This window comes from Tachyglossus aculeatus, chromosome X1 (genome assembly GCF_015852505.1).
Source record: "Tachyglossus aculeatus isolate mTacAcu1 chromosome X1, mTacAcu1.pri, whole genome shotgun sequence".
NCBI classification, from domain to species: Eukaryota; Metazoa; Chordata; class Mammalia; order Monotremata; family Tachyglossidae; genus Tachyglossus; species Tachyglossus aculeatus.
In genome coordinates this window covers 51,617,673-51,636,470 of record NC_052101.1, presented here as the reverse complement: position 1 = coordinate 51,636,470, position 18,798 = coordinate 51,617,673, and the positions used below count along the sequence as shown (strand labels likewise).

Here is an 18,798-nt window from a genome sequence, read left to right as displayed (position 1 = left end):
CCACCATCAGGCTCTAGCCCTGTCTTCCTCTTGGCAGTTCTTTTTGCTGACACCACTTCCCATCAACAGCAGGCTGGGGTTCCTGCAAGAGAATCCCCCTTACAGGGAAAAAACCCAACCATTGCCCCAGTAAAATTACCAATCCATGGATGATATAACACATCAAGAGTGCCCGAACACTGCAGCTCACTGGCTGACTTCACACTGGTGTACAGGCTAATAGACTCCTGTCCACAGAGCCCAGACCACAGAGCCCCATCCTCCTTTTCCCCTCTCCAACATCCTCCCTGCTCTGCTCTGAAGGTGGGCTCCCAGCCTCTGATGTCACTCTGGGCAGTCTGAGACCTTCCTGAGGTGTGTCTGTATATTTTTAATACTCCTCCTGGAGATGATGACATTATCTATTCTTGATGCAGTCCCAATACCCTTCTCCATTGCGCCTGTAAATGCCCCAGTCCCATCCTCCTTGTGTTTTAGTCATTCCTGTGTTTTTGCCAGTAGACCCCACCCCATTCCCCTGTTCCTCTCATTCCCCCATTCACACCATTTGAATACCCCAAAGTTTCTAAATATATATCGGCCACATGACCACCTCCAACCTCAGTATCAGCCACCCTAACAGTTCCCAGGAAGAGAGGCGTGGCAGTGTCTGGGTCAGATATGCATGGATTGCTCCCCAAATCTAGCAGATCATCCTTCTGGCACAAGCTGTTTGAGTCATGCTCCATGTTGGGATGAGTGGCAGTGGGGGGGAAGAGGGGCAGAAGAAGGGGGGACGTGGTTGTTCTGTTCAGGCTCACTCCCTGATTGTCCCATCACATCATTGGTTTGAGCGGCAGCCTACACCACCCAGGGCTCCACAGATAATTCCCTCTCTGGGTCCTCTTTCCTCCTTGATATAGCTGTCAGCTCCCAGTGTCCAAGGGCTGCTGGAGGATCAGCTGGGGATTTTCCTCAAGGCCGACTCTCGATGGCCAGGGAGACAGAGGGGATCGCCATGATGGTGGATATCTCAGGTCTTCGGCTTATCAGAGTGAGCTTTTGCACACTCAGTGTCTGTGTCCACAGTGTCCATGTCTGCACAGCGTTCACAGGACTTGCCTCGCATCTGTTCCCCTCCTTAGCTCCCCTGAGAATTATGCTCTCCCCCAAACATTGGGAAATGACATCCCCAATCTCCCAGCTGGGGATGTGTGATCAAAAATTTGGAATTGCCAAATCCACTCAAAGGGGGCAATGAAAGAGAGATTTTGAAACACCATTTGCCTTCACTTCAGATTGAGCAAAAGCAGAAGCTTTAGAACAAAGGTGTTCTAGTTCTCATCCCTGCTCAGCCACTGCCAGTGTGAGACTTTGGGCAAATCTCTTATCCTTGCTGAACCTCAGTTTCCTCACCTGTAAGATTGGGATAAGATTAGAAGCAGTGTGCCCTAGTGGGAAGAACACAGGCCTAGGATTCAGAGGTTCTGACTTCTAATTCCAGCTCTGCCACTTGTCTGCTGCATGACTGTGAGCAAGTCACTTAAATTCTCAATGCCTCAGTTCCCTCATCTGCAAAATGGGGATTCAATCGAGAAGCAGCATGGCCTAGTGGATAGAGCACAGACCTAGGAGTCAGAAGGTCATGGGTTCTAATCCCGGCTCCACCACTTGTCTGCTGTGTGACCTTGGGCAAGTCAATTCACTTCTCTGTGCCTCAGTTCCCTCGTCTGTAAAATGGGATTAAGAGTGTGAGCCCTATGTGGGGCAGGGACTGTGTCCAACCTGATTATCTTGTCTCTACCCCAGCGCTTAGAACAGTGCCTGGCACATAGTAAGCCCTTAACAAATACCACAATTATTAGTAGTATTCAATACCTGTAATCCCACCTGCTCAGACTGTGAGCTCCAAGTGGGATCTGATTATCTTGTATCTTCCCCAGCACTTGATACAAAGTAAGAATTTAACAAATACTATTATTATTATTCCTGGTCTCTCTAACTCATAGATTGCAAGGCCCACACTGTACAAGGACTGTGTCAGATCTGATTATCCTATATCTGCCCCAGTGCTTTTCAATAATTATCCTGGGGTTACTTCAAAGTACCTTATGGCATTTGGTTAGTAACGGTAGTGGCAGCAGACACCTCTATCACCTCTAAATTCTCCCTCCTACTTATCCCGTGAGGCCCACATGGGACCTGATTATTTTGCATCTACTCTGGCACTTAGTACAGAGCATAACAAATACCCTTATCATTATCGTTCTTCTTCTTGGGTTTTGTGGCACAATGGAAACTCTAGGATCCCAGAAAGAAGGGGAGCAGCAGCAGTGGCAGAGGCATTGCAACTGCCACTTCAGCTGCCATACCATTAACTCCCAGAGTTCAAGCCTCTGGCTGGAACTAGACAACAAGCAATCTCACTGCCCCAAAGCTCAAAAGTTGTGGACTAGTTGGAGTTTCTTTTATCATCTACCTCAGTTGCTGCTGTCCTCCTTCTTGGGTGGTCATGGAGGAAAGATAGTATGAGGTGGGAGACTGCAGGTGAAATCTTGATTTTGGAGAGGTGCAGCTAAACTAAATTTCTGAACTAAAGAACTATGACACAATCATCAACTACATACTTTTAAAGCATACGGCTAGCCACTTTTCCTTTACTATAATAATTATGAAGGAGGAGAAGAAGGAAGGAGAAAAGGAAGAGGAGGAGGAGGTGGAGGAAGAGGAGAAAGAGAAGAAGGAAGAGAAAAAAGGAGGAGGAAAAGAAGAAGAAGGACAATTATGGCATTTATTAAGTACTTATGGTTGGCTATAGCACTGTGCTAAGTGCTGGGCAGATACAATATAATCAGATCCCACATAGTAATAATAATAATAATAATTGTGGTATTTGATAAGTGCTTACTATGTGCCAGGCACTGTACTAAGCATTGCAGTAGATACAAGGTAATCAGGTTGGACACAGTCCCTGTCCCATATAGGGCTCACAGTCTTAATCCCCATTTTACAGATGAGGTAACAGAAGCACAGAGAAGTGAAGTGATTTGCCTAAGGTCACATAACAGACAAGTGGCAAAGCTGGTATTAGAACCTCGGTCCTTCTGATTCCCAGGCCCATGTTCTATTCACTAAGCCAAGCTGTGTCTCAATTCATTCATTCAGTCATATTTATTGAGTGCTTACTGTATGCAGAGCACTGCACTAAGCACTTGGGAAGTACAAGTTGGCAACATATAGAGACGGTTCCTACCCAACAACGGGCTCACAGTCTAGAAGGGGGAGACAGACAACAAAACAAAACATATGGACAGGTGTCAAGTCATCAGAATAAATAGAAGTAAAGCTAGCTGCACATCATTAACAAAATAAATAGAATAGTAAATATATACAAGTAAAATCAATAGAGTAATTAATCTGTACAACCATATATACAGGTGCTGTGGGGAGGGGAAGGAGGTAGGGCAGGGGGGATGGGGAGGAGGAGAGGAAAAAGGGGGCTCAGTCTGGGAAGGCCTCCTGGAGAAGGTGAGCTCTCAGTAGGGCTTTGAAGGGACGAAGAGAGCTAGCTTGGCAGATGTGCCTAGGGAGGGCAATTTTTATCCCACATGGAGCTCACAGTCTAAGAGTTAGGTGACAGCAGGGATTTTATCCCCATTTCACAGATGAGGAAACAGAAGCCCATGGAAGTTAAGTGATTTGCCCCAGATCACAGACCAGATCAGTGGCAGAACTGGGTCCCAGACCCAGATCTCCTGATTCTCAATCTCATGCTCTTTCCACTAGGTCCTGCTGCCTCCCACAGCACACAGATCTTAGAGCTTTGGTGGGATAGTTGTTTGCTTCCACCATGTCCTATAAAACTAGACCTTGTAGCAGAATACATGCATGTGCAGATTTTCCTTTAGTCATTACAAATATTTGTCTGGGTGCATTTTAGGCCTCACAACTCCTAAAATTTGGAATTCACTGGAAACCCACAGTTCAGATAAGGAAGCAAAAGCTGTCCAAGGAAGCTGAAGAGTTGAGACTCTTGTGGGCATGCTAAGTAATCTTTTTTAACAATGAAGCAAGCTTAAATCTGTTTATTGGTAATTAAAGCTCTTACAATTACCCATGTTTAAAATTGGGACTTTCAGCATGTTGACGAGAAGGCAGTATAAATTATTTCAAGTGTTCCTTTATGACTCTGTTCCTTATCTAGCTGTCTGTAAATGTTCATTCTTGATGGCATAAATCTGCACAGGATAAAGATTAGCTTAGCAGGGGAGAAGTGAAATCGTCACGAAAGAAATGAAGCATATGTGTATGTGTTCTGAAATATGCTCTCCATTCTGAAGAGTGTGAAAAGAAAATAAGAAACATAACTATCCTCCTACATATCATTAATGATTTAAGGAGATACCAAGTTCATACTGTAAATGTCAGCCACATTCACTTCATCTTTTAAATGCCAGGCTTGGAGACTGACCACTCTTCCTGGCTAAGACGGGCACTCACCCAGAAAATCTCATTTCTATGACCTGCTCTGTGCTGGCTGGCGCATTTTTGATTTATTGCCAGGCTGAAGCCCCAAATCTTATCATTCACAACAAGGGCAGTAAATTACAAAAAAAATGACTTTCAGGAATCCATTCTTCTATCGTTGAAAAACCAAGTATCACTTATCTCTCTTCTCAGATGCCGAAAGGCCTGAACTAAGCTTGTGAAAGAGTGATGTTCAAAATTCTCCAGGCACTCTGTGTAATTGTCACTGTGACTTCCTCTTCTGATTGGATGCATGTCTGTGGGCAAAACAAAGGGTTTCTTAACAGATCTTTATCCTTGGCAATTCATGGATTTAAGGAAACTTCACTCTCCCGGTTGAAAAGCTCTGTACCCTGAAAGACTGGGCTTGAACTGGTAAAGTGAGATTGAGGAAATTAACCAGGGAATTGAGTACAGAACAAACAGAGGAGCAGGAGGAAGAATTAGGAAGGACTTGTATTAGTTCAAAAAGAGTAGGATGAAATGAAATAGAGAAGAAGCGGGCATGGAAGTCAGAGGACATGGATTCTAATCCTGGCTCTGCCACTTGTCTGCTGTGTGACCTTGGGCAAGCCACCTAATTTCTCTGTGCCTCAGTTACCTCATCTGTAAAATGGGGATTAAGACCATGAGCCCTACGTGGGACAAGCTAATTATCTTGTATCTACCACAGTGCTTAGAATAGTGCTTGGCACATAGTAAGCGCTTAACAAATACCATTATTATTATTGTTATTATTATTATATGACCTAAAAAACCATCCAATACACATAAGGTCAGCAGTTTTAAGGATGGGCATACAAGACACAAGCCCCAGAGACCTGGGAAACCAGCTCAGAGAGCTGCATTTGCCATGGGGGTAGTCACATCCATTGCTCCCATGGACTTGGCGCCCATCACATCTCTCCTCTCCCCATTTTTACTATGGATCTCTGAAAACCCCTAGTGGGGCAGTCCCCTGGAAGAATGAGCCGAAGACTGGGCCCTGGCCCTAGCACTCTGACGGCTCAGCTGCCAGCGTTGTCTGAGAAAGTCAAGCGGGCAGGGTCCGGTTTTCCGGTTCTTCTCAGATTCAGTAGCACTGGAGCAGCAGACTAGACAGAATCAGCATAAATCACATTCTGAGGAAGGGATTTGACTACAATGCTCTTGTTCATGTCTCCAGCTGGCAGAGCACAGAAAATTAATTGCGGCCTTCCTGGCCGCCCTCTGAAAACAGGAGCCGGATGCTGAGGATGACGGTGTCCTCGCTCAGCTTCTTACGTATTTGGTGGGATGAGCCCCTCCCCACATCCTCCTCCTGGATCTCTGTCTGAGCCTGGTCCCTCGGGACTGGGATGACAGGTAGCTCCACTATATGAAGGGGTCAGGTGGAGTGAGGCCAGATCCAACACAGCAAGCAGGGCAACTGGCCCCGACAGCCAGGGTGGTGACCCTAGGATTCAGGTCCCTGCTCCTGCCAATGCTTCCTTCCCCCTGCCCCCCATGGGGTTTAGTTCCTCGTTTTAGCCCAAATGTAGGGAGCTCAGGAAGGAGGAGAGATGTGAAATGAGAAGAATGGAAATCAGGGAGGAAGAATTTGGCAGAGTCATGCCCAGTTCAGAAGCAAAATGGAAGATTATTTTTTAACAAACATTTCAGTGAGCAAGATCTAGCACTGTCCATTGAAAATGGGAAGACACTTTTTTCCTACTTGGAACAACCAGCAGAAAGTATGAAAGATGGGAAGAAAACCAGAAGATATTTTGTGAAGGTTAGGAGCTGAGGAGTGACAACCCCAATGGAACCGAATGGTCATTTGGAGATGCTCCTAGGAAACTCTAATGAAGGAAACAAATTATTATTAATGTACTTGTAGTCATACTGCTTACTATGTGTCAAGTACTTTTCTAAGCACTGGGATGGATACAAGTTTATCAAGTTGGGCACTGTCCCTGTCCCACATGGGGCTTACAGTCTGAGAAGGATAACAGGACAGTGGTGCTGTCCATTGGTGCTGTCTTTTAGATAGTAACTTCTCATGGGCAGGGATCATATCAACCAACTCTAATTGTACTGTACCCTCCCAAGTGCTTAGTACAGCGTGCTGCACACGGTAAGCCCTTAATAAATACCATTGATTCATTCATTCATTCATTCAAAAGTATTTATTGAGCATTTACTTTGTACAGAGCACATTACTAAGCCCTTGGGAGAGTACAATACAGCAATAAACAGACATATTCCCTGCCCACGAGTTTACAATCTAGAGGATTGATTGATTGATTGAATGGTGCTGCCTTTGAGAGGAACATTGTGCTTCTTGATGCCTGGGAAGCAGTGTGAATCAGTAGAAAGAGCATGGGCTTGGGAGGCAGAGGATGTGGGTTCTAATTCCGCCTCCACCACTTGTCTGCTGTGTGACCTTGGGCAAGTCACTTAACCTCTCTGTGCCACAGTTACCTCATCTGTAAAATGGGGATTAAAAGTGTGAGCCCCACGTGGGACAATCTTATTATCCTGTATCTACTCCAGCGCTTAGAACAGTGCTTAGCACATAGTAAGCACTGAACAAATACCATAATTATTAATTATCATTATTATTACTGCACACACAATTTTAGCTGTATGAGAGCAAACCAGTGTTCACCCTTTATTGGAGATGCTCAGGGATTTACTAATTGGCAGTAATAATGATGGTATATATTCAGCACTTACTAGATGCCAAGCATCTGCTGCTTGGGAAGCAGCATGCCGTAGTGGATATGGCAAAGACTTGGGAGTCAGAAGGACCTGGGTTCTAATCCCAGCTCCACCACTTGTCTGCTGTGTGACCTTAGGCTAGTCACTGAACTTCTCTTTACCTCAGTTTACCTCCTCTATAAAATGGGGATTAAGACTGTGAGCCCCATGTGGGACATGGACTGTGTTCAAACTGGTTAGCTTGTATCTACCCCAGCTCTTAGTACAATGCCTGGCACACAGTAAGCACTTCACATATACCATAAAAAGTAGTTATAAGTCAATCAGGTCCCACATGGGGCTCACAGTCTAAGCAGGTGGGAGAACAGGTATTGAATCCCCATTTTGCAGATGAGGGAACTGAGGCACAGAGAAGGGAAGTGACTTGTCCAAGGTCACACAGCAGGTAAGTGGTGGAGCTGAATTGAGAACCCAGGTACTCTGACTTCCAGGTCCATGTTCTTTCCACTAGGCCATGCTGCTTCTGGTTAGTGGGGAGAGAGATGATTGAGTGTTTTAAAGCTAATAGCAGTTTCTGCTTGATGTGGACAGGAATGGGTAACTATTGGAGGATTCTGAGGCTGTGGGGAGACATGTGCAAAGCAATGTTTAGAAAAATGCCCTGCTGACACCTAAACGTAATATGCCCAAAACATAACTCCTCACCTTCCCACCGAAATCTTCTCCTTCCCTCAATTTTTCCATCACTATTGACAACAATACTAACCTCTCTGCCCGCAGCCATGTCATTTTCCACGACTCATCTCTTTCATTCAACTCACATATTCAGTCAGTCACTAAATTTGGTTAATTCTACCTTCACAACATCTCTAGAATGTGCCCTTGCTTTCCTTCCAAACTGCTACCACACTGGTCCAAGCCCTTGTCTCAATGATGGGATCAGCCTCCTTGCTGACCTCCCTGCCACCAGCCTCCCCCCTCTTTAGTCCATACTTCACTTTACTGCCCAGATCGTTGTTCTAAGAAGTCATTCTGTGCACGTGTCTCCACTCCACAAAAACTCCCAGTTGTGGCCCTTCCAAGTCCACATCGAACAGAAACTCCTTACCATTGACTTTAAAGCACTCAATCATTTATTTCCCTCCTACCTATCCTCGTTCCTCTCCCACTAAGGGGAGAATCAATCAACAGCAATCAATCAAAAGCATTTATGGCACAACTACTGTGTGCAGAACACTGTCCTAAGTGCTTTGGAGAGTGCAAAAGAGTAAGGAGTCATGTTCCCCTACTCCCAAGGAGATTACAGGCAGACATTTCAATTACAGAGAGGGTACTAATAGCTAACTACTTAAGTGCTACAGGGATTGTGGTTTAGGGGTGGAATTTCTGCGCATCAGGCAGAAACTCCTCACCCTGGGCTTCAAGGCTCTCCATCACCTCGCCCCCTCCTACCTCACCTTCCTTCTCTCCTTCTACTGCCCAGCCCGCAACCTCCGCTCCTCCACCGCTAATCTCCTCACTGTACCTCGTTCTCGCCTGTCCCGCCGTCGACCCCCGGCCCACGTCATCCCCCGGGCCTGGAATGCCCTCCCTCTGCCCCTCTGCCAAGCTAGCTCTCTTCCTCCCTTCAAGGCCCTGCTGAGAGCTCACCTCCTCCAGGAGGCCTTCCCAGACTGAGCCCCTTCCTTCCTCTCCCCCTCGTCCCCCTCTCCATCCCCCCATCTTACCTCCTTCCCTTCTCCACAGCACCTGTATATATGTATATATGGTTGTACATATTTATTACTCTATTTATTTATTTATTTATTTATTTTACTTGTACATTCCTATCCTATTTATTTTATTTTGTTGGTATGTTTGGTTCTGTTCTCTGTCTCCCCCTTTTAGACTGTGAGCCCACTGTTGGGTAGGGACTGTCTCTATGTGTTACCAATTTGTACTTCCCAAGCTCTTAGTACAGTGCTCTGCACATAGTAAGTGCTCAATAAATACGATTGATTAATTGATTGATTGAATTTGTTAATCGCTATATGCCAGGCACTGTATTAAGTGCTGGGGTAGATACAAGATGACCAGGTTGGACACAGTCCCTGTCCGACATAGGGCTTACAGTCTTAATCCCTATTTTCAAACGAGGTAACTGAGGCCCAGACAAGTTAAGTGATTTACCCAAGGTCACACGGCACACAAGTGGCAGAGCGAGGATTAGAACCCAGGTCTTCTGATTCCCAGGCCCATGCTCTTTCCACTAGGCCATGCTGCAGAAAACTGAAGTCAATGAAAGACAAGCCATGGTAAGTGGAATGAATAAGCCCTTTGGCAGAGAAAAAGTTCATATGATTGGAGTGTATGTTTTAGCGTCAGAGCAGCCTTATACATCCTTTTTCAGAATTTAGAATAACTCTGGGGTGATCTTGCAGCCATTGGAACAGCGCATAGTCAAATCAATCAATCATATTTATTGAATGCTTACTATGTGCCGAGCACTAAGCCCTTGGGGGAGTACATAACGAGTTTACAGTCTGGACAGGGAGACAGACATTAATGTGAATAAATAATTTATAATATATAAAGATATGAAACGATAACTATATGTACATAAGTGCTAAGGGGTTGGGGATGGGGCAAATATCAAGGGTCCAAAGGTCACAGACTGAAGTGCACAGGTGATGCCTAAGTGAACGAAAGCTGGGGAAAAGAGGGCTTAAATGGGGAAGGCTTCTTAAATGTGGTTGTTTGTGCGTTTCTGACATTCAGATTGGCCTATATGTCATAACCACCTTCAGGTGGATTTTGCTTAGCGTATTTAAGAAAACTGAGAGAATTACACTTAGAGGTAAATTAAGAACTGTCTTATATTCACATAAGATTAATCAGAAATTGAAATACATACAATATCAGGCTAAGTATCTTTCTATTTCTTTTAACATTCTTAGCCTAATGTAATAGGAGCCTAATTTAGTTATTAGGCTGCTAGGTAATGCCTCTAGGGTTCTCAAGGGAAAAATCCCAAAATAAATCATAAGGGCTAAAGTAGTTGATGGGATGACCAGGGCAAAGGGGATTCACTCGGGAATGCCTTAGCAAGAAGTGCATTTCTCGCTTTCCATGTTGGATGTGAGCCTGTTGTTGGGTAGGGACCGTCTCTATATGTTGTCGACTTGTACTTCCCAAGCACTTAGTACGGTGCTCTGCACACAGTAAGCGCTCAATAAATATGATTGAATGAATGAATACCCCAGGCGCCTAGGTCAAATGGGCCTTTGAGTTCCTTCTTGACTTTCCCCTAAATTAGAGCATTGCAAACATCAGTAAAGTAATAGCAGTGTGGAAAGGCAAAGAAAAACCCTGGAGGCCAGTATCATGCAAAGTTGGAAAAGGTAATATATTGGTAACATCATGAAAAATGAGCTCCTAAGATGAAGAACCAGAAGATCAGATTGCTATAGATTGAAAGCAGCAGATTCCGAGCCCAGGTTGAAGAGCAAGCAGTTCTCATTATTACAGAAAAAAGATCAGAGTCCTTGAGTAGATAAAGTAATCAGCCTGATTTCTCTAGCTCTCTTGACTAAAATGGCAGCAAAATGGATGTTAACAAGCAGCCCAGAATGAAGCCCTAGCGCAGGGTGGAATTGCTGCCGCACAGTTTCTGCTGGCAAGCCATTATACCACTGTGGTGATGTCTTCCAAGGGGGATATGTCTCAAATTGTCTCCTCAGCCATGGAGAAAGCGGGGTAGGGGGGGAGAATTTTCCAGATAATTTCCACTGGATTTCTGGTCTGAATTATCCAGGTACATCCCCCTGAGGGATTACTGCCGATGACAAAGTCTCTGGAAGGGACCTCAGTTCTCCAACTACCCTCGACTTATGGGGAAAGGGGGAAGTGATTGCTCACCCCTTTCCCTTCCATCCTTCACCTTCTCTTCCTTTGAGGAAGTCCACATCATCTTCCTCTCCCACACACTACGATTACTAGTTACCATTGTTTACCACCCCACCCCCCACTCCCGACCCCACCTCCACTTTTCAGAGGGATTTTGAACCCTTTCTTACCTTCCTCAATCAATCAATAATATTTATTGAGTGTTCACTGTGTGTAGAGCACTGTACTAGGTATTTGGGAGAGTACAGTACAACAGAGTTAGTAGACACATTCCCTGCCCACAATGAGCTCTCCTCCTCCTCCACTATACTGATCCTCAGGGATTTCAACCTCCCTGTGGAAATCCCTGATAACCTCCTCAGTCACCGGCTTCCTCTCACTCCTCCATTCTGCAGATCCCCTGCTCCATCCCTTCATCGTGCCACTTGGACACAGACCAGATCTCAACAACACTAGACGTTGTATCATTTCTAATGTCACCAACTCTGAAATCCCTCTCTCCAATCTGCCTTCTTCCCATTCCCTCAAACACCGTTCTCTCCTACACACCAAGGCCTGTGATCACTAGACCCCTTCCTTTAATCCTAGATCAGCATGCTCCATTCGGACTCCCTAGTCAATTTCCCATCTCTCGATGCACAAAACCAAGCCATCAATTCCACTCTCTAGGTTCTTTCAGCCAAACTCAAGTCCCTCCGTCAATCCTGTACCACAGGCCACCAGCCCTGGATCACCTCCATAATACACTTTCTCTTCCACTGTGCTCATGCTGCAGAGAACTCTTGGTGGAAATTCAGGCACCAGACCCACTTCAGCCCTTTGAAATTCATCCTTACCCCTACAACTCTGCCCTCTTTTCTGCTCAGTGATATTACTTTGCCCTTAAAGAATCCTATATATCTAATGTCTGCACCATCTACTGCAGATGTTCAGTGCATTTCTGACACTCCCCACCCTCTCATCCCTGTTGTTCTTTCCAATAACTTTAGTTGACAAAGTCTAAACCATCTGGCAGGAGCTCCCCCAAAGCTCCCTCTCATCACCCCAGCTCTCTCCCATCACCACATCCACCCTTGTATTCTTTTCCAACAGCTCACAGGAGAAGATCCCCTGCCTGATTTAAAAATCTACCTCCTTCACTCATCCCTTCCCATAATTTAAAAACATGCTTTTATTAGTAATAGCATTTATTAAGCACTTCCTGTGTCCAGAGTACTGTACTAAGTACTGGGAAAGAGTACACAGTTTGTACCTTCCTTGGTCACCATCTTTAACAACGTTATCTATTGACTCCTACCCCTCTGCCTTCAAACATGCCAACCTTTCCTCTTTCCTAAAAACCTCTGACTCCATGACGCCATCCATCTATTGCCCTGTCTCCCTCTTTCCCCTTCTGTACAAACTCCATGAATGGATTGAATGCACCCAACTACCTTCTGGACCCTCCTCAATCCAGTTTCTTCTCCTTTGATTCACTGAGGTCGCTCTTCCGAATGTCATCAATGACCTCCTTCTTGCTAAATCTTACAAACTCTACTTCACCTTAATCTATTTGATCACTCTGCTTGCCTTCAACTTTGTGAACGATCCCTTTCTCCTGTAAACATTATCTAACTTTTCTTGATTTTATTACTGTCCTCTCCAGGTCCTCCTCATCTCTCTGGCTGATCCTTCTTAGCCTTTTTCACCTGAATACTACTACTACTACTACTACTACTACTATTACTACTACTACTACTACTACTACTAATAATAATAATAATAATAGTGATAATTGTTGAGAATTTACTATGATTTATGCACTAGGGTTAATATGGGATAATCCCATTACTTCAATTGTACAGATGACCTCCATATTTACTTGCCAGTCTCAACCTCTCACCACCTCTGAAATCTTTTATTTCCCTTTGCCTGTAGGGCATTTCTACATAGATAGCCTGCCATCTCTTTAAACTCAATACTTCGATAACTGAACTCATCTTTCTTCCTGAAACCTTTCTGTGACCCAACTTTCCCACAACTGTAGACAGCACCAACATTCGCCCAATCTCTCAAGCTGGGAATCTTGGCATTATCTTCAACTCCTCTCTGTTTCAACTCTCATAGTCAATCTGTGGCTAAATCCTGCTGGTTCTTCCTCCACAACATTTCCAATATTTTCAGAATCTGCCATTTCCTCTCCCTCCAAGTGACATCTCTGGTCCATGCCCTGTCATATCCTGGCTTCCATCAGCCTCCTCTTTGAGCTCCCTGTTTTCAGTCTCTTCATACTTCATTTTACTTCCTGGCTCATTTTTCTAGGACATACATCTCCCTTCTCTTTAAAAAAAACTCCAATGTTGCTTATTCTTTCCTACAACAAAAAGAAGCTCCTGATCATTGTCTTTAAGGCACTCAGTCAGCTCTCTCACTCTTACTTATCCCCTACCTTCTCAAACTAATGCCCAGCTCACCTTCCTTGCTCCTCTCCAGCTATTCTATTCACTATGCCTCTATCACTAATGTTAAACTTTCTACTGCTTCAGTCAATTAGTTAATCAATGGCACTTACGGTGCCACTGATTAAGATGCTTAGTGTACTAAGCATTTGGGAGAGTACAATTTAACAGAATTGGTAGACATGTTCCCTGCTCACCAGGAGTTTACAGTCTAGAGGGGGAGACAGACACTAAAATAAATTATGGATATGTACACAGGTACATCCTCTCTCAATATCGCACCTGAAGAGTTTCCAGTACACTACCAGCCTCAGCTATTCATTCATTCAATCGTATATATTGAGTGCTTACCCTGTGCAGAGCACTGTACTAAGCCCTTAGGAAGTACAAGTTGGCAACATGGGAGAGAGACATGGCTATGGGAGGGAGAGTCAAGCAGAAGCATATCCATTCCATTCTTAGCTTGGGCAGTGGCTAGCAAGTGGAAGGCAATCTGCTACAAGTCAAAACTCACCTGTGCTGGGCAGCAGCGGCATGGGAGAGAGGTGAGAGCGGAGACTTAAGTTTATTGTTTGGAGGAAGGCAATGGTAAATTAATTCCATATTAATGGAGGAGGAGGGGTGGAGAGAGAAGCCGCGTGGCTCAGTGGAAAGGCCATGGGCTTTGGAGTCAGAGGTCATGGGTTCAAATCCCGGCTCCGCCAATCGTCAGCTGTGTGACTTTGGGCAAGTCACTGCACCTCTCTGGGCCTCAGTTCCCTTATCTGTAAAATGGGAATTAAGACTGTGAGCCCCCCGTGGGACAACCCGATCACCTTGTAACCTCCCCAGCACTTAGAATAGTGCCTTGCACATAGTAAGCGCCTAAAACATGCTACCATTATTACTAAAATAATAATTTTAATAATCATTCTTGCCTGTCCCGCCGTCTACCCCTGGCCCACGTCCTCCCCCGGCCTGGAATGCCCTCCTCTGCATATCCGCCATGCTAGCTCTCTTCCTCCCTTCAAAGCCCTACTGAGAGCTCACCTCCTCCAGGAGGCCTTCCAAGACTGAGCCCCCTCATTCCTCTCCCCTTACTCCCCCTCTCCATCCCTCCTGGCTTTTCTCCTTCCCCTCCCCACAGCACCTGTATATATGTATATATGTTTGTACATATTTATTACTCTATTTAGTTTATTTGTACATACTTATTTGATTTATTTTATTTTGTTAATATGTTGAGTTTTGTTGTCTGTCTCCCCCTTCTAGACTGTGAGCCCGCTGTTGGGTAGGGACTGTCTCTATATGTTGCCAACTTGTACTTCCCAAGCATTTAGTACAGTGCTCTGCACACAGTAAGCACTCAATAAATATGATTGAATGAATGAATGAATATTTTCACCAAGAAAACTCTATGGATACACTACCAGAATGGTTGCAGGTGTAGGTGGGGCATTCTGGGAGAGCTGTGTCCATGGAGTGGCTATGGGTCAGATGTCGGAGGCAACTTAACAGCATAAGACAAGACAAGACACAGGTACATATTTTCTCACTGCTAATCTCTGGCTCATACTCCTTGTCTGGAGCTCCCTCCCCCTTCATGTCCATCAGACCATTGTACTTCCAATTCATTCATTCAATCATATATATTGAACACTTACTATGTGCTGAGCAGTGTACTAAGTGCTTGAACTAAGCACTTGTACACTTGTACTAAGTGTATTGAACTAAGAGTTCAATACAACAATATGCAGACACATTCCCTGGCTGCAACAAGCTTCTCATCTTCAAAGCCCTTCTGGAATCATCTCTCTTTCAGTAGGACAACCTCGAATAACTTCTAATTTCCACACTGAATATTTTCCCAACACTCATTTCAGCACTTCCATGCTCTTATTGATTGCTCCTATCAGTCTATCCAGTTTTACTATCCTCCCTACTTTCTTTCTGCTTTTGGTGTTATGAGAAAAGGACTAACCTCTCCATCAGGCAGCCCTAAAACAATAATTTACTAGCCCAGGAGCTATGGGGAGGGTTTCCACCCTTGTATAGTGCACTTGGATACTTTCCCCTGACCCTTCACCCAGTAGCACGTATGTTCATATCTTTATATTCTGTTGCTCCCCACTACCTGTAATTTATTTTAGTGACTGTCTTCCCCTCTAGATTGTGAGCTCTTTCTAGGCAGAATCCATGTCTACTAACTCTATTGTATTCTCCCACGTGTTTAGTACAGTCCTCTGCACAGAGTAAGTGCTCAGTAAATACTATTGATTGATTGATTAGGGTAGAGTGCATTAGATTTGGAGGAGGCCACTGGAGACCTTGGAGAATACAGCCTCAGTGGAGTGAAGTGGGTGGAAAACATATTAGAAGATCAAAAAGAGATTTAAAGAAGACAAAGTAGAGACAGCTTCCTTGGAAACCAGTAGCATTATCTTAAAGGCCTTCCCTGTCCTTGTCATAGTGTAGGGAGGGAGAAAGGGTCCTGTCAGCAGGGAGTGAAAGGTGGCCTCAAACACGGATCTTAAGTGCTCCATCCACCAAGCAAAGGCATCACCTGGATGTCAGGCATCAAAGAATTAATTGATCATGATGAGAGATAAGAGCTCTGCTCCACTGCCTGGGTCTACAATGGCAGGCAGAAAGGTGCAAACGTTACCAGCAAAGGATTTAATGGGATGGGCCTTAGTGCCAGCCCACCTTTGCAAGGAAAACCTTTTGCAAGTGTTGTGGCATCTTAACACCCCAAAATTCTGTTTCCATGATGCAGCGCCTTCCCATAAGAAGTAAAGGGTTGAAAGATTGGCAAAGCACACAGTTGCCCTTCCAGGCCCAAAGCAAGCAGGTTTTTTTGGAGGCAACCACTGAAACAGATGCTTCCATGCTGGAAATTTGGCTGGGAGAAATAGAAAACGTTCAGCAAAAAAATCAATGGGGCTGTTAAGACGTGTTCAAATAAAACTATCTGTTGGAGGTGGGGAGGGAATTACTGAGGAAATGCTTGTCTGTAGCTGTAGCCTTATTGACCCACAGCACTACTGAAAAATGACAGAGACATTAAAAAAACTGTGATAATGATACCTGTTCTCTAATTTCCTGAGAGGCAAGAATGAAGGAGGTTGATGTGTGTGAAGCACTTTGAATTCATCAGCAGAAAGGCAGGATTTAAATTTGTAAAATTATTCTTATCATCATTATTATCTCTAGACCTCAGCTCCCTCATTTCCAATGGGGATCTAAAAAGAATAACAACCGGCATTACAGGGTTCCTGAGTAGACCTGCTAATTAATGATTGGCAAAGGCATTGAAAATCCATGCATTAAGATACTAAGCACTATTGTTATCTTTGATGCAACTGGACAGGCAACCAGCTTGCTATTAATGCAAATGTTTGAAACAACGGGAGAGGATTTAGACTTGCCATGATCCAGATAACAGTCCTCTTCACCATCCTGGTCTTTCAGAAGAACAGTCCTTTTGATCATTCTATCAACCAATGACATTTATTTAGTCGTTATTATCTGCCGGACACTCTACCTGGCCCTGCTGTATTCGGAGCATTGAGCCAACTGTGTTCAGAACACTGAGCTGGGTGTCTAACTGGGTGTAGAATGTTGTACTGTGTTCAGAGCACTGTACTGAAAGCCTATTGTATGCAGAGCCATATGCTAGGCTAATCTACCTAACAAAAGCGATGGTCCCTGCCCTCAAGGAGTTTACAATCCAAATTTAATGATTAGTCCCATTTCCCAAACCAGCTGCTGATCCAAGCAACTCTTCAATCAATCAATGGTATTAACTGAGTGTTCACTCTGTACAGAGCTCTATACTAAGTTGAAAGGCCTCCCTCCCCACTGAGGATTGGAAGTTTTAAGATGTACTCCTGGATTAGCAAATTGTTCCAGGACTGAGTTATGGTGAGGTTAATCCCTCTCCCATAACACCTCAATTATTCATGCAGAGTATCTGTCCCACAGGGAAATTTGCCTGGCTATTTTCTGGCTGTAACACTGAACGCTGTTTTCCTGGGCAGGGAGAAATTACATGTACATTAGCATTTTATCGAGGTCTAGATGCCTTTTTAAAAATCACAAAAACAACCTGCTTCGGGGCTATCTGGATTCTTTGCCATTGCCCTATTTATCTTTACCATTTTAATATTGTGCAATATTCCATCGGCACCAACAAAATTTAAAAAATGGCTCTCTACATATGCTATACTGTAATTGCTTTTCAAAATGAGTTTCACTGCACATTCAGGGTTCTGAATCCTTAATGAGTTGATTCATTACACAGGAGGATGGGAGTGCATATTAACTTTTAAGCCTCAAATCCTGATGAATATATTCTGCTTGATGTTTGCTCAATATATAGATTGTGTGCTTCTGTGAAGTTACCATCGTCAGGCTATACTGCTATGTGCTTGGAAGCCTATATTAAAAATTCCTTGCCCACAATTTCGTCTTTCTGTCTGCCCATGAAGGAAACAAATAGTGTTGACCATTTAGGCATTCTAACTCTATGAACCATGGGGAAAAAAACGGCCATAGAATAACATTAGGGGTTTTGGTACCCAAAGGGGCTAGAGCACTGTTAAACATTTGGGAATACTCATCTGTCAACACTAGCCTGTCTAGATACTCTGTGATGTGTCTGATAATAAAAGACATGTATCCAGGCATGTGGCATTGGACACAGGTTGGATACTACAGTGCAAATTTGCCTTATCATAAAGTTCTATAACAATTGAACTGCCACCCTCCATGGCTTTGTAACTTTAAGATTTGCCAAGTGTTCAAGGGAAAGGGACCACAATCTGACCTGTGGACACCTTCACTGGGCCCCAGCTTGGTTGGCTCCATGGAAGGAAATAATAAACAATGAGATTCTATAGTCTGTAGTGAGTTATCCCTGGAGTATAATTTACCAAGTTGGGAACCATGGTCGAGAAATAATCACAAGAGTTTGAGGTGGGCATTTTCTGCTCAAGATAAGCATCAGTTTTGTCTATTCTTCCTTCTCCTCGATAGCTGATGTGGTAAGGGAGGGGCATGGGCTAGGAGAAAGAGCACAGGACTGGGAGCCAGGAGACCCAGGTTCTAATCCCAGTTTTGCCACTGGCCTGCTGAGTGACCTTGGACAAGTCACTTAACCTCTCTGAGACTCAAGTTCCTCGACTATAAAATGGTGTGGGGAGGAAGTCACCTGTTCTAGCTGCCTCTTAGATTGTGAGCCCCAAGGAGGACAGGAACTGTGTAGTCTGATTATATGTAGCTATCCCAGAATTTAGTACAATACTTC

The 18,798-nt window shown here is 44.4% G+C and overlaps 1 protein-coding gene across 1 annotated transcript in view; it reads left to right on the top strand.

Annotated features, from left to right (window-relative positions):
- The window catches only part of TRPC7 (transient receptor potential cation channel subfamily C member 7), a 130,667-nt gene that overhangs the window by 1,097 nt on the left and 110,772 nt on the right, over positions 1 to 18,798 (top strand). The gene's annotated exons all lie outside the window — the stretch shown is intronic.